This window comes from Crocuta crocuta, unplaced genomic scaffold (assembly GCF_008692635.1).
Source record: "Crocuta crocuta isolate KB4526 unplaced genomic scaffold, BGI_CrCroc_1.0 scaffold83, whole genome shotgun sequence".
NCBI classification, from domain to species: Eukaryota; Metazoa; Chordata; class Mammalia; order Carnivora; family Hyaenidae; genus Crocuta; species Crocuta crocuta.
In genome coordinates, this window is record NW_027529638.1 from 5,659,549 (window position 1) to 5,675,318 (window position 15,770).

The window sequence follows — 15,770 nt, forward strand, 5'->3', positions numbered from 1 at the left end:
GCTTTCCAAGGCCTACTAGATTCTACATATCTGACTTTAAATCACAATTTGGTCAATTTGATCCCCAAGCCTGTGTGTTAAATAGGCTATGCTGGCTCAACTTCATAAAACCATGCCTGCATATTTAGTGCTCAGATGTCATCTTTCAAGTACTAGGAAAATTCCTCTTCAGAGAAAAGTGGAATTTGGGAATCCCTAAATTAAATATTCAATGACTCACATTAGGCCACTCTCTCTGCTAGTCAAAGTTCTAATGTCAGGGTTATCTTCTGGTTCCTTATAATCCAGCACTAANAATTTGGAGGTCATTTCCAGAACACAACACCTTGTCTGGCATTTTCTAGAACTACATATAATGCAGTATTTTTTCTATCTTTCAGTTCCCAGATCTAGTGTTCCTATATAATGCTAAATCCTTCTGATTCCACTAGAACATCTGTCTGGGTCACTGCCTAACTTTAGCTTTCTGACTTCCATGAGTTCTCTTGCTTTCCTATATATCTTCTAAGCATTTACAGTTCAGTCCTCTTAGACTTACTTCAACAACCAAATGAATCTTTCGAATTCTTATATACCTAGCCCTTCCAATCATGCCTATTTCTTATGTTGCTTAAGTTTTTACAAATTTTTATTGTTTACATTCCAAAAACAAGGTAGGTATTAAAGATACAATGGGAAATAAGACAATAGAAATCTGCTCCCTTGTAGAAATAACTAACAGTCTAGTGAGGGAGCAAAACAGAACAAAGAAAATGAGAAACTTAGAAGCAAGCACAAGTGCTATTAAAATAAAATGGGTGTCCTTATAGAGAAAAGTATGAGTTAGATGAGTATTGATTTTATAGTGTGGGTAGGAAAGGCCTTTCTGAGGAAGTAGAATTTAAACCAAAGCACAAAAATATATCTGCAATACATGTAAGGAGCAAAAGAAAGAATGTAAAAAAAACATTTGTGTAGGAATGAACTCAGCATATTCAAGGAACTGAAAGGAGGCTGGTGTGGTGTGGACGTAAGTAGAATTAGATGTTAGAAATGTAAAGGGAAACCAAATCAAGTACATACCATGGTTTTAAAAAGTCAGATTATATTTGTTTTAATCGAGGTGTTGACAAAAGCTGATTAGATTTTAAGATTTTTCTAGCTGCCTCATTAAAAATAAATTGGATACAAATACGGAATCATTATATACCTGAAACTCATATAATGTTATATACCAATTATACTTAGATTTTAAAAAGTAGATTGGGATTGACAAGTATGGACATGAGGACACCAATGGAAACCTTTGTTTCAGTTCTGTAGGTGATGCAAATCGTGGCTTGGGCTTGGGTGCTGATGCTAAAGATGGAGACAAATGGACTGCCTCATATATGTTTGTGTGACAAAAACTGATAAGGCCCAGCTAGGGTGTGGTAATAACAGGAAAAGAGATAAATGCCAAGATTTCCTCCTTGAATAACCAGATAGGTACTTATGCCGTTTAATTAAATAGGAAGAACTGAGGGGATTGGGATGTACTTGGGAAGTAAAATCGATAGTTCCTATTTGACTTACTCAGTGTAAGATATACGGGAAATGTCCAAGGAGAAATACCAATTAACATTTTCATATGTGAATGTATGGTTTAGAGGAGAGGTCTAGGTGATAGAAAGTTAAGAAATCCAGTTTATTCCATAGAAGCGATTGACAACCTAGGAACATGTGTACAAATGGTAGGGAAAAGTACCTGAAAGAGATTTCTGATTAATTCTACCATGCAAGGTAGAGTAAAATAAACTAAAGAAAATTCAGATGCGACCAGACACATAGGAGAAAATCCAAGAACATGTCTCTGAAACCAGACCTCAATAGAAGGATAGGACCAGGAGCACTGAATACTAATAACAGTGCAGTAAAACTATGCCGTTAATTTCCAGATCTGACAGTCTCATCATTCTTTACATCTTTACTTGATTTAAAAAAAAAATACTATTTTTTTAAGGGAGAGACAGAGACAGAGTGTGAGCAGGAGAGGAGCAGAGAGGGAGGGAGACACAGAATCTGAAGCAGTCTCCAGGCTCTGAGCTGTCAGCACAGAGTCTGATGCCGGGCTCAACTCATGGACCACAGGATCATGACCTGAGCCAAAGTCGGAGGCTCAAGCAACTGAGCCACCCACATGCCTCTCAGTACTTAATTTTTTTTTTTTTTTAACTTCAGGAAATAATCTTAAATATGTCCAGATCTCAGAGTAAATCTTCCTGGAGCAGAGGGAGTAACTGAGTTAAATATGTGACTGCTGAGTACAGTCATTCAATCTATAAAATGTTCCTAGAATTTAAAAGTAATATTTGAAGGTATATTCTCAAATTCTTTTGTTGAGATAATGTATGCATTGTTTTTCATTTTTTAAAAATAACTTATTAAAGTAAAGTCATGCTAAAAATGCTTGTTTTTGCCCTAAAACACTGATTCTATCTTATCAGTTCAAACATTCTAGGAACCTCTAGGTCTTGTAATATTTATTGAAATTTGGCATACAGAGAATCCTTAAATAATCATCATTTTTAGCTATTTGAGTTTTCTATCATGTTTTGCAGTGATCAGAAATAATTATGCAAAAGTTCTGAGGTTTTCTTTATATCTTAGGTTTACTTGGATTTGCAGCTTGCTTGTTTATTGGGCCAGGATTTCTCCCAACTGCAAGATCTGTCTTTTTTATGCAATAAATACCACTAAATCTGTTGGTTGATATTGTGTATGATATTTAAGTAGGAAGACACTCTTAATAAATATTTGGGAACGAGTGAGTTAAAAATGATTAAATGCAAGATTTGGTCCTCACAATTCAAAAATTCCAGCTCTATGAAGCTAGTTACATCATGTCATCCTTAGAATACAGAAATATTTCCCAATAACAAACTCAAACACATTTACACTTGGAAAAAGAGAAAAAAAGCAGATAAACTTCTCAGAACTTTCTTTCTTTCTTCTAAATGCCCATATGATCAGCTAGCTCTTTGTTCAAAAAGGTTTTTCTCTACATTCTCATCAAGAATGGCTAACACCAAATTCCAGCAAGACTATAAAGAAACTATATCACACAGTACTGGTGAGAATGTCAAATAGCATAGCTACTCTTGGAAATAGTTTGGCTGTTTCTTACAAAACTAGACTTGCAAGTATTACATGAGAAAGAACTTGACTCTTGAGCATTTCTCCATGGGGTGGGGGTGGAAAGGAAAATTAATGTTCACACAAAAACCTGTTCACAAATGTTCATAGCAGCTGTATTTGTGATATTCATAAGGTAGATATGACCAGGTGCTCTTCAATAAGCAAGTGGGTAAGCAAACTATGTCATGTCCATGCCATGGAATACTTCTTAGCAATAAAAACAAGTGAATCATTGAAATATCCATCAATTTGGATGAATCTCCAGGCAATTATGCTCAGTAAAAAAAGACAATCCTAAAATATAGTATACTGTCCAATTTAAAATATTTAACTTTTTTTAAAAAGCAACAATAAATATGTTTCTCTCTCCCTATAACTGCACACTAGGCAAAACATTTAAAAACCAAGTAAAAGCATAATTCAGAATTTTAAAATCTTACTGTGTTGTTCTTATTTTTCTCATTTTGACTTCCCCAATCTGAATCCATGTATGGACCTTTGGGTACTGGTGATTTGGAATAAAACATAATGTATAAATTCCAATATCCAATTAAATAATTTTCCTAAGTCTAAAAATACTAAGTATATAAGTACGAAAATGACCTTGGTCTTAGCTCTATCTATTCACTATGTACAGAGACAGCTGGCTCTCTCACAGTTTATTCTACCTCCTACTTTCTCCACTTCCCCTTGTCCTTTCTCCTCTCTCTTTCTCCTTATTTTCCTCCTCTTTGTCTTACTCCACCTTCTCCTCCTCCTCTTTCTCTCTCTTCTCTTTTCTCTTCTTCCTCTTCTTCTTTTTCTCCTACCTACAAGAGGAGCCCCAGTTTGGGGCTAGACAGAAGACCTCCTGTACAGACAGATGTTATCATATAAGTAAGTTCCGAACAATGAGACATAAATGGAAATAATGTGCACAATCTCAGGAAATGTCCTTCAAGAGATAGGTTATAACCTCCCATTACCCGGTCTTCTTTTCTGCTGAGTGGAATGCAGACATCTTGACAGAAGCAAACAAATCATATTTGATAATGAGATAAAAGCCACATGTTTGAGATGAAGGATTTCTAAAACAAAGTGAGCATAGGCCCATGATGATCACAGAGCAGACATTCCAACTCTGAACTTCCTACATTGATGTAAGAAAAAAAAACTATTTAGTGTTTAAAATGTTGCCATTATTTACATACAAATCTAAAACAAACAAAATATGGTTCAAACACTTTACTTTGAATTTATTCAAAATTAGGAATCTTAGTTCTGCATTACCAATAAGTCTAGCCAACTATTAGGTAGCATCCTCTCTCTTCTGATATGTATATACTAAAACGTTCTCATGTACACTATTTCAACTATGAAATTCTCAGAACACTGTTATTCTCTATACTCACAATTTAAATATACAGGTATACTTCATTTTACTGATCTTTGCTTTATTGAATTTCAGAGATATTATGATTTTTACAGATTAAAATTTCAAGACTTCAGTGGAGGAATAGCTACAGATGTGGTGGAAATAACAACAGAACTAGAATCAGAAGTGGACTCTGAAGATGTGACTGAATTGCTACAACTCAAAACTAATGGACGAAGAGTTGCTGCTTATGATTGAACAAAGAAAGTGGTTTCTTGAGATGGAATCTACGCCTGGTGAAGATATTGTGGAGATTGCTGAAATGACAACAAACGATTTAAAATATTACACGAAGTTAGCTGATAGAGCAGCAGCGGGATGTGAGAGGATTGACTCCAATTTTGAAAAAAGCTCTACTGGGGGTTACATGCTGTCCAACATTATTGCATGCTACAGAGAAACCATTCATGAAAGGAAGTGGCGATTGCTAAGACAAATGTCAGTGCTGTCGTATTTTAAGAGATTGCCTCAGCCATTCCAACCTTAAGTAAACACTCCCTGATCAGTCAACAACCAACAACATCGAGACAAGATCTTCCACCAGCTAAAATATTAGGACTTGCTGAAAGCTCAGATGATGGTTCATGGCTTTCTTTTTTTGTAGTATTTTTAAATTAAGGTATGTACATTGCTTTTTCAGACATAATGCTGTTGCACACTTACTAGATTACAATATACTGCAAACATAACTTTTGTATGTGCTGGAAAACAACAAAAAAAACCCCAATTCATTTGACTTGCTTTATTGCAATATTTGGTTTATTGTGGTGGTTTGCAACCAAACCCACAACATCTCTGAGGTGTGCCTGTATAAATTATGGGTTTTTTTAATCATCTTGAAGGCAAATGAAAGGCAATACGTATAGTAGGAAGAATGTAAGATATGTCTTGCTGTCTACCACATAATCTTTTTTTTCATTTCTTTTTTCTGCCAATTCATATGGGGAGAGAAAGGGCATAAAAACTTAGGAGGCATTTACTCCCCAAAATAGGAACTGAATTTTTTATAGTAGGACTATAGTAGGACTAAGACACACTCAGAAGTAGGTAGTACTTGATAGAGCACATGCAGGGCCTTCAGAGCAGGGGTATGGGTGTTTGTAGGTTGCGGTTTGTTTGGGAGAAGCAGGGGAGGTTTAGGGACAGGTGAGCGCATTGCCCACAGGCAAGTCAGAGCGAGGCGGGCACAATCCTAGTGGAAACAGCTACACTGGCACTTTGGCAAGGTTTAGATAAAGCTGTTTCGATGAAAAAGGAGAAAAAAATGCCTGGATTGCTATTTTGGACATCAAGGAAGACATTTGGAGGATTTCTTCAAGAAAGTTTCTGTGAATTTTGTGTATTTACTTAACAAGTTATTATTCATTTGGGATGACCTTAGTGACTCATAGCTTTTTTGTTTTTTGTGGGTTTTTGTTTTTTGTTTTTTGGGTTTTTTTTTTTTTTTTTGTAATTAATGAGTTAGAAAGTAGGAGAGAAAATAGTATGCGCACCAGCAAGGGAATTTTCTTCTTTTCAGAAATGGAACTGTGAATTTCAGAGACACTGTGAATCTGCTAAAATTGGATGATGACACATTCTGAGCTGCAGGAAAGCAAGCAGAAGGGTTTTGTGAGATCAACATGGCAGCCATAGAAAAGAGGAACAATTACCTCAGGGTCACATCACTGAGAATGAGCATTTCCAAGGCCACGCTATAGATACACTTTGGGAAGCTGAGTATAAAAAGTTAGGACAGAGTTTTCAAGAGTGGACGGTGAGGGGCAGCAGGGCCTGTAAGCAACATCCTTGACAAGTAGATTGTGTCTCTGCAAAAGGTCCCCAAGCTGGCCTCACAAATGCAGAAGCAATGCAGCTGGTAGCTGTGAGCCAATAGTCACCTAGAACCTTAAGAGAAGTGGAACTTATTAAGGAGAGTAGAAAAAATAAATGGAGGAAATAAAGAAGATGATTTGGATGTAATACTAGAGAAAATTAGAATAAAAAGGAACAATGGAAGAAAATGTTAGAAAACAAGAAGCAGCTACCTGCTCTAAAGGTAAACACTTTTTTTTGAGTTTTGAGGGAGAAAAAAGAGGACAGGATATTATAAGGAAAATAAGAATGGCTTGAGACAACTAGAATTATGAAACAGATTATGTTATAATGCACTATAAAAGAGATTCCAAAAATTCTAAAATAGAGAAATATGACAAGAACTAATATAGAGCAAACATTGAGACCAGTAGAAAACAGAAACAAAATAGAGAAAGTTTAAACAAAAAATTTAAACATGGAATAATAATAAAAGCTAATATTTGAATAATACTTACATGCTTATTCTATGCCAGGCACTAATTCTGAGCAATTTGTGGATGTTAACATATTTGTCACACATTAATGCTGGAAAAAAGGCACTCTCCTCATACAATACGTGGAAAAATGAGGAACAAAAGAGGTAAAAATAAGGGCTAGAATTCCAATTAGTCAGTTTAACTCCAGAGTCTACATTCTTAACCATTAAGAATATTGCTTTGGGGGCATGTTAGTGACTCCGTAAGTTTAGCGTCCAACTCTTGGTTTCTGCTCAGGACGTAATCTCACTGTTCAAGAGTTCAAGCCCCGTTTGGGATTCTCTCTCTCTCCCTCACTCAAAGTAAATAAATAAACTTAAGTTTAAAAAAAGAATATTGTTTTCATCCTCAGTGACATACCACTTCACACCCATTAGGATGACCATTATAAAATAACAATAGCAACAGCAGCAGCAGAAGGTAACAACTGTTGGTGAGGATGTGGAAATCTGGGAACTTTGTGCATTGTTGGCTGGGGGGTAAAATGGTGCAGACATTGTGGATAAAAATATGGCGGCTCCTCAGGAATTTAAACAGAATTACTACTATATGATCCAGCAATTCTATTTCTGGTTCCATACTCAAAATAATTGCAAATACAGACTCAGATAGATATTGAACACCTATATTTGTAGTAGAATTAGTCTCCACATTCAGAAGGTGGAAACAACCCAAGTATTCATTTAAAGGATAAACAAATGTAGTATACATATACAATGAAATATTACTCAGCCTTCAAAATGAAGGAAATTCTGACGCATACTATAAAATGGATGAAACTTAAAGGCATTATGCAATGTGAAATAAACCAATCTCTAAAGGACAAATATTATATGATTCTACTTACATAAGGTACATAGAGTAGTCAAATACATAAAGACAGAAAGTAGAATGGTGTTTGCCAAGGCATGGGGAATATGGTGGAGGGAAGTGTAGAGTTAGTGTTTGATGGATACAGAGTTTCAGTTAGGGAAGATGTGAAAGGTCTGGAGACTGATCCTACTGATGGTTCAACAATGCGATATACTGGGTGTCATAGAACTGTACATTTAACAATGGCTAAAATGGTAAGCCACAATTAAAAAACAAAAGAATACTGCCTTTCTCTGAATTGCGGTGAGTGCTGTCAGAATTTAAAAGCTGAAAGACATTATCAGGACCAAGGAAAACAGAGAGTACTGAGAGGAATGAAAATGTGGGTCATCTGTATTTATGCAGACCCATATATGTTGTTTCTAATTTCATTACTAGGTTATGAAACAATAATACATAATGAATGAACACATAATAAACAGAATAGTTTACCTTATTTTTCTGACAAGTGGTATATGTTCAAATTTGGAAAAAAAACTGTTTTAAAAGAAAATTCAAATGGATACAGTCAGCAAAGAACAAATATAAGCTTAATCTACACCATTCATTCTTTTACTGCACACAATAATAGACAGGAATCAATTCATGTATACAAATTCACATTTGAAGACCAGTAGCTGGGAACTTTCCCCACGTACCACACTTCGTGCAGCACCTCTACCACATGTGTTTGTGATGACGTCCTGCACTGGAAAGTGTTAAATAACTTCAAGAGTCTCTCATTCCTTCCTTGAAACGTGATTTCCACTGATGGAGTCTTGCACTGTATTCCAGAAGATTTCCAGACTTTGATTTAATATCAACTGATTTAATTTTAAATGTTACTCATAGAAAAACCCATCTATGCATCTGCATTCATAAATGAATATTTCTTTTGACTGTCTGCTTTTATCTAGAGTATGGCTTTTATCTAGAGTACTGAATATATTGATTATAAAAACATGTAAATTTAGATTTGGTTTATATGATTATAATAGAGGATATCTTCAGGCATTTTCATTTTACCCTAGAGTCTAAAACAAAAAGAGAAGCATAGAAAGAAGACATAATGCTTTGAAATGATGTAATTTATTTTGTACTTGCTAATTAGACACACATGATAACTAAAATGCACACAGTGATTAATATGTGCTGGGTACTTTTCTAAGCATTTCGCGTTAACTATGTTAATCCTCATAATAATCCTATGAGGTAGGTACTGTTACGATTCCTATTTTATACATTTAAAAAACTGAAATAACCTGATTGTTATTTTTTTTAACAATTTTTTTTTAACTGTTATTTTAATTGTTACCAATTAAGCAGGAAAGCTAGTATTTGAATTCAGAAGTCTAGCTCCAGAGTTCATTTGGTTAACTATAAATTAGGACATATTTAAGCTTTACTTATAAGTTCCCTACTAAAATTTCTCTGCTTTAAGGGCATTCAAAGCAAAGAGCCTCTTTTGCTGAGCCCATGAATATGCCCATAGTCAGGCTGGCAGCAGGGACAACAGTTTTCTCAGACACTAGAGTTATTTGCAAATAACTCTATAGGGGCCAAAGAGTGACATGTTATCTGATTGGAATATGTACATCTGCCCTTTGCATGGTAGTAGAGAGGACTGTTTGACTATGGTAACATGCATTTTTAACATAAGACATTCTTCCAAAGGGGCGTTACAGAGTTTTAATCACCAAATCCGCTTCATGAAGTAGTAGTCGCACAGCTTTTTTTCTCATTAATATATATGAATCCTTTAAATGTGTTTAGTGATTATGTTGTTACTTAAGAAGAAGACTCAGATAAAATAATGTAGTGATCTGAGTCATATTTTATAAACAACATGTACAAGAAATAGTATATTTACCTATTTTAAAAAACAAGTTAAATTCAATTACTGAGCTACCCATCTACTAGCTTGGCAGGAAATTCAACATTAGCCATTATCAGAGTCTCTTGATGGCTCACCTGTAATCCCAGATACGCCAAGAATGCAGGTAGTTTAAAAGTTTCCAGCAAAAGGTAGGGGACTGCTCCTCATGCTCAATCCAGCACAGTAACTACTTACATCCTCATTGTCCTAGATCATGTGATCTCCTGTACTAGGCTACAATTCCATGACTTTTATGCTAAGCTTGGGCCACATGACTTTTTACTTTTCTAATTTAAGGCCCTGAGACTTACCAAGGTCCTATCATGTAGTCTTACTATTAGTTTGTAAAGGCTCAAAGGTGATATCATGGAGTAAGAAGGAATACCTATTATTCCCAGGGCCTGTGGATTTCAGGACTGTTTCCCAGTCTCAGAAATTTGCTCACTTATGTCTGTTAAAAACTCTCTTTTCCCCTTTAGGACACTCTCAACCTTTTTTTAATAACTTCAGGCTTTCACAAAGAGAGAAAGAAAAGAGAATCTTCTGCTTTGGACCAAGAAACAATAAATCAGAATGCATCTGGCTACTTGCCTGAAAGAGGAGAAGAGGACATTGCAGAAGAGTAAAAATGCAATAAGACCTCCATAAATTACTCTGTCACAAAACTTAAGCACACTTCTTTCCTATAGTTCTTCTTGGGGTATTTAACCTCTGCCTATGGTATCATTAATCTAAACAGCAGATATATTATGTAGTGTTTTCCAAAAACCTTTGTCCATGAATTTATTTTCTTTGCTTTGCTTTTCTGAAGAGTATCTTTCAAGAACTAGTTCGGGAATTGTTTCTCGTGGAATATGTCCTTACTGTCTGGACCTCTAGGAATCTAAACATTTTGGGTTTCTTAAACTTCACAGTTTCCCACTCCTTGTCTCCCAGAGAGCATAAGAGAGGATAGCTCATTATCTGATGCCTCAGAAGGCTTATTTCTGTATATTTTTGTACTTGAAAAGGAGATGGAAATACTATAAAGAAAGTTAATGTACACTATTTTCAAAGTTCCTTCAGAGATAAAATGACACATTTCCTTCCAGGATCAGCCCTTTCTGAATAAGTCTGTGTGCCTTTTCATGATGAACAAAGCGACAGGTGAGAGATGTGCTATGTGACAATTCTGCCATGCTTCATCTAAGGGATGATAAAAATTGAGTGCAGGCAAATTTCCTTCTTCTGAATCACTGGATTTGTTGAGAATCAAACAAGAGGGAAAATAGAAACATTTCTTTTTCCTATACCCCAAGGAAAATAAAACTCAAAAAAAGAAATAAAAAACAAGCAAAGAAGAAACTTGTCAGTATGTAGCAAAAGAATGTTATCTGCTGTGCATTCTTCCCATTAAGATTTAGTGATGTATTGAAACGTTGAATAATTCATTGACTGAAATGTTAAGTCCCTGTGCTTTGCCACTCTTGTTTGCAAAAGTGTGGCTTTTGTTTCCTTTTTGTGGTGATAGTGTTTCAAAAAAAAAAGGCATTATTATAGGAAGTGCTTATAGTATGACTTTGGTCAGTTAGTAAATTTGGGCAATTAAATTTGTATTAAAAATACAAAAAAAGAAAAGAGAAAAAAAATGACTAGTAATGTTTTGTTCAGACACTGAATAACCAAAGGGTACAAAAGGCCCTTTGCTAGCATAATGGCACAAAATGTTGGTCAGATATGGGTCTCACCATCATGGATCTCGCAACCCCATTTAAGGCAGACAGACTATAAACATAGAGTAAATGATTCTAGAGTTTAAGCTGGGATGGAAAAAAAAAAAACCCATAGGTAGGTAAAACCAAAGCAAGGGTGTATTATGTTAGTTCAGTGTAAAGCTAAAGCAAGATTTAGCAAGAAAGGGGGAAGTCAAGGACAGGGAGGTCATTCCATATTAACATTAGAGGAGAAAGCCAAGTGTTATATGTACGTCACAACATTAACAGAGCACAATCATTTCTACTTCCACTCAATTTGTTCTGGCAAAAGATTAAATAAAAGAGCAACTGGTCTTATGCAGTGTGTTTCATGAATCTTCTGCCAACTACCTTTATTTTCCCCTCATCAACAAGTTTTAAGTTTTTCTTTTATTTCAAATATCAAACACAGGAAAAAGAAAAACCGTGTATTATGAAAGTGGTTTTTACAAAGGAAAATTAGATATTTGCCAGTGCTTAATATCTTACCACTCAATTTTTCCCTTCTTATGTTCAAATCCATACCCATAAAGAGCATTTATTTGAACATAGTATGAGGTGGAAGTGATGGGTGAATAGATCAAACAGAAGTTTTGCCTAATGCAAATCCTATCAAATGATCTAACTTGGTACTCGAGGTTCCTAGCCATCTCTCTGATAGCACCCACATCACAGTGTCCCAGCCCCCGAGGTCCTCGGACATAGCTCCCCTGGTTGTGCCCATGAAACAACACAGCTCTACAGTATGAAACCACTTAGGCTTTCCAATACTCCATCAAATGGCTTTCTAAGCACCTCGTATTTCAGGTTTTTTCATTATTAGTAAGTCTAAGATTTTTACCCATGTTCCTTCCTTCCTGGTAGTTACTACTACTGACTCTGGCTTCAGGACTTTAATCTCCAAAATCACAGTGTGTAATGCAACACTATCTCTCCAGATCAATCATCCCCATCCATTCCAGGCTGGCCTGGAAAATGGGCACACAGACTCTGTCATCTATCTTTGTTCCTCTCATCATTTACCACACTATTTAACTATGATTTTATTAAATCTGTTTCCTTATTTTTCTGTTTTCCTCATGAAAATATAAGTTTGATGAAACCAGGAACTTCATCTGCTTTGCGTACTTCTGACATATAATAACTGTTTAATAAATTTCTGTTCAGTAAATTGATGAAGGAAAGGATAGTTATAACTCCTTCCTTATCCTTTAGTGCTTGGTATATTATACCAATCTTTCCTAAATGTTTAAGTAAAATTTCAAGAGCAATTACATGATATCATAAAACATATAAAAGTAAAAATAAACCAAACTTAAAAAAAGGTTTGACAAAGTTGTATCAAGTGTCATTTTTTTTCTTTTGCCCTTTTTTTTCCTAAATGCACAACTCAAATTTCTATAAACTTCTCTTAGGTAGCTAGGGCTCTCTTGTTCTCTTCACTTCACCTTTGGTGACTTCTTTCCTTTTACTTCATTTTCAGAATTTAACTAAGAAGGTACAATTTGTGTTTTTAAACTTAAGTGTGCAATTAGCATTACTTTGTGTCTTAACTTTGTTTCCCAACTTAGTAACACACAGATTTGCTTCTCCCCCTATTCTCCCAGGAAAGCAGGATGAAGTCCCTCTTAAGGCTTGCCTCCTCCTTCCTCAGATGATTACCATTAGGAGCATCTTGGTGTCACCATGTTGTAGTGAAAGTTCCAAGAGTCCCATGGGTATTTAGAAAATCATCCAGAGGATCTGAGATGCTTGCTCCTAGCAATGTATTGGAGAGAAATAATGGCTCTATCAGTCCCATCTCATCAATATTGAGTCGCTAGATTTATTTGTCACATAATAGCCCAAGGCATGATTGCTGTCAGAATAACAGGAAAGAAATGTTGCACTGAATTGAATTAACTGGGAAACTTTCCTCATTACCACTAGTAAATGCTTTTCTTAAACTGGCTTTGATTTATGTCAGGTCCTGATACCTAAGGTGTTAGTGAATAAAAATGCTCAAATCATTAATTCCATATTGAAACAGTATGAGTCTTTTTGATAATCCTGACTATAGGAACTGAGACTCACTCTACCAGGTGTGTTGGCATATTTTATTGAATTTCCTCAGATAAATCAGCCTCATAGGATGCAGGAAAGTTGAGATATCCATAACAATTTCCTGATCTTCGAGAAAATATAGGAAAGAAATTCTTAACACCAATTTATATTAGTGAATATAATAATCCTAAAACAATACTAATTAGGTTATTGGAATAGCAGATTGACTATCCTCTAAATTAAAAAATTCTATTCCAAGAAAACAATACTTGAAGATAGATAGATATCTTAAATACACAGATGACCCTTGAACAACATGGGTTAGGGGTACTAACCCCCCAGATAGTAAAAATCCATGTATAACTTTTGACTTCCCTCAAAATTTAACTACTAATATCCTACTGTTGGGGCACCTGGGTGGCTCAGTCAGTTAAGTGTCTGACTCTTGATTTCAGCTCAGGTCATGATCTCATGGTTCATGAATTCAAGCCCTGTGTTGATCTCCATGCTCAAAGTGTGTTCTTGATGATTCAAGAATTGAATACAGCTTGCTTTTGATGATTCTTAATAAGATATTTTGTGCCAGGACTTAAGGGTACATTTTCCATTGGGCACCTACACTACTGGTATAGCTTTTTGTTTAATAACCCCACTTGCCAAGAGTTTTAGGGAACAATAAAAAATTAGCTGCTTTTGTGAAAATTTTGGAATTGGTATTTGTTATTGTTTCTCATTATTGACTAAATAACAGAGAATCCTTGACTTATAATTGTAAGGATGTTCAGCGTATTGTCATGGAATAAATCATTTGCTGGTTTGAGATTTTATATTTCAATCTGAACTCTAGAAAATGTAATGCTAAAAACTGAAATTAGATGTTTAATAATTAGTGGTAACAAATATTTAGGAATGAAAATTTATATGGGATTTTCTTTATTAATATTTTAGCAAGATTTTTAAACTGTTAAATGATACATAAATATTTATATTATACATTTGAATAACTGTGGATTTAAGAAAATAATTAATAGATGTTAATTACTTCCAAAAATATTTGAATAAGTAATTAATGATAATCAAGTTAAACACATGTTATTTGTAGACAGTGGAAATGACTGTCACTGTTATGTTATTAAAGTTTATTTTTAAAATTATGTACATTAAAAAATAAGCCAAGAATAAGACATCAAAATGCTATCACATTTCACTAGAATTTTAGTTGCATTCTGTATTATTTAGTGCTCAGGACAGCAAAATATTTCACTTCTACCTGAAACTATCCTTTACATCAATACAGATCTATTATGTTCTTAGAACTGGATTTTCTCCTCCTTGCTCAGATGAAATCCTATACTGTGAGAGAGAACTTCCCTTGTGTAAATTAAGGGGAAGTTACAATAGTTACAGCTACAGCCATGAATTTCCTTGTAAAGCAAATTAAAACTTATTTTTCTATACTGTAGTCATAATCACTGGATCTTCTTTTCATGATACATTGTTACATGATACTTCTGTTACATGATACACTGAAATGCCAAAAATATAAGACCTCATATAAAACTTCACACTTGTGATGTAAAATGCTTGCTGCCTGAAGGAAAATAATGTAAAAAAATATCTTCCTTTACTTAAAAGTTTATGATATTTGTCATGTTACTGTGATAATTTTCACAGTGAAACCTTCCTCTATTAGGTTAGTGGTCTTTGTTCCATTGAATTTACTAAAAAACAGTTTTCAAATAGTTTTGCTCATGTCCCAGCTAATAGAGTTTTTAAAAATGCTCTACTTTCACAGGTTTTTTGTGATCTGAAATTTTACTTTTAAATAATTACCGGATAAAATTTCTAACAATTATGAATTATATCTATGCTTTAAATATATTTTTGTCAAAGTCTTTGAGGCACATATGTAGCATATTCAATTCCTGAAAATATCTGGCAATTTTCAGTCTTTGTTATACAAAGCAGCCAAATGGGACTATTCTGTCTGAAAATGTGTGCCTTTATTTCAAAATCTGAATTATTGTGTTAGTATGCATTCGTGAGGAAAAAATCTTTCCTCTTGAATGCTAATTCTGAGATACGTAGACTTTTTATATATATAAATAGAATGTTGTCCTAAGTTTGTTGTATGTGTGAAATTTGGTACACTTTCCAAGTTTCTAGAAGCTCTATTTGCTTTTGTTCTCATGGAACTCACCTCAGTGGGAATGTATTCTTAAAACACCCCCTGTTTGGTTCTCTGGAGCTAGTTAGAAAGAACGTTCTGCCTATGTTGTAGAAAGTAGAGGAGAAAGAAGATAAGAACAAAACCAGAAAAACAGTTAGGTGGCTGCTGCAGCACTAATGCAGGAGAAAGGTAT

At 34.7% G+C, this 15,770-nt stretch overlaps 1 long non-coding RNA gene across 1 annotated transcript in view; it reads right to left on the minus strand.

Moving 5' to 3' along the window:
• Window positions 1-15,770, minus strand: part of LOC144230109 (uncharacterized) — a 334,534-nt gene that overhangs the window by 279,641 nt on the left and 39,123 nt on the right. The gene's annotated exons all lie outside the window — the stretch shown is intronic.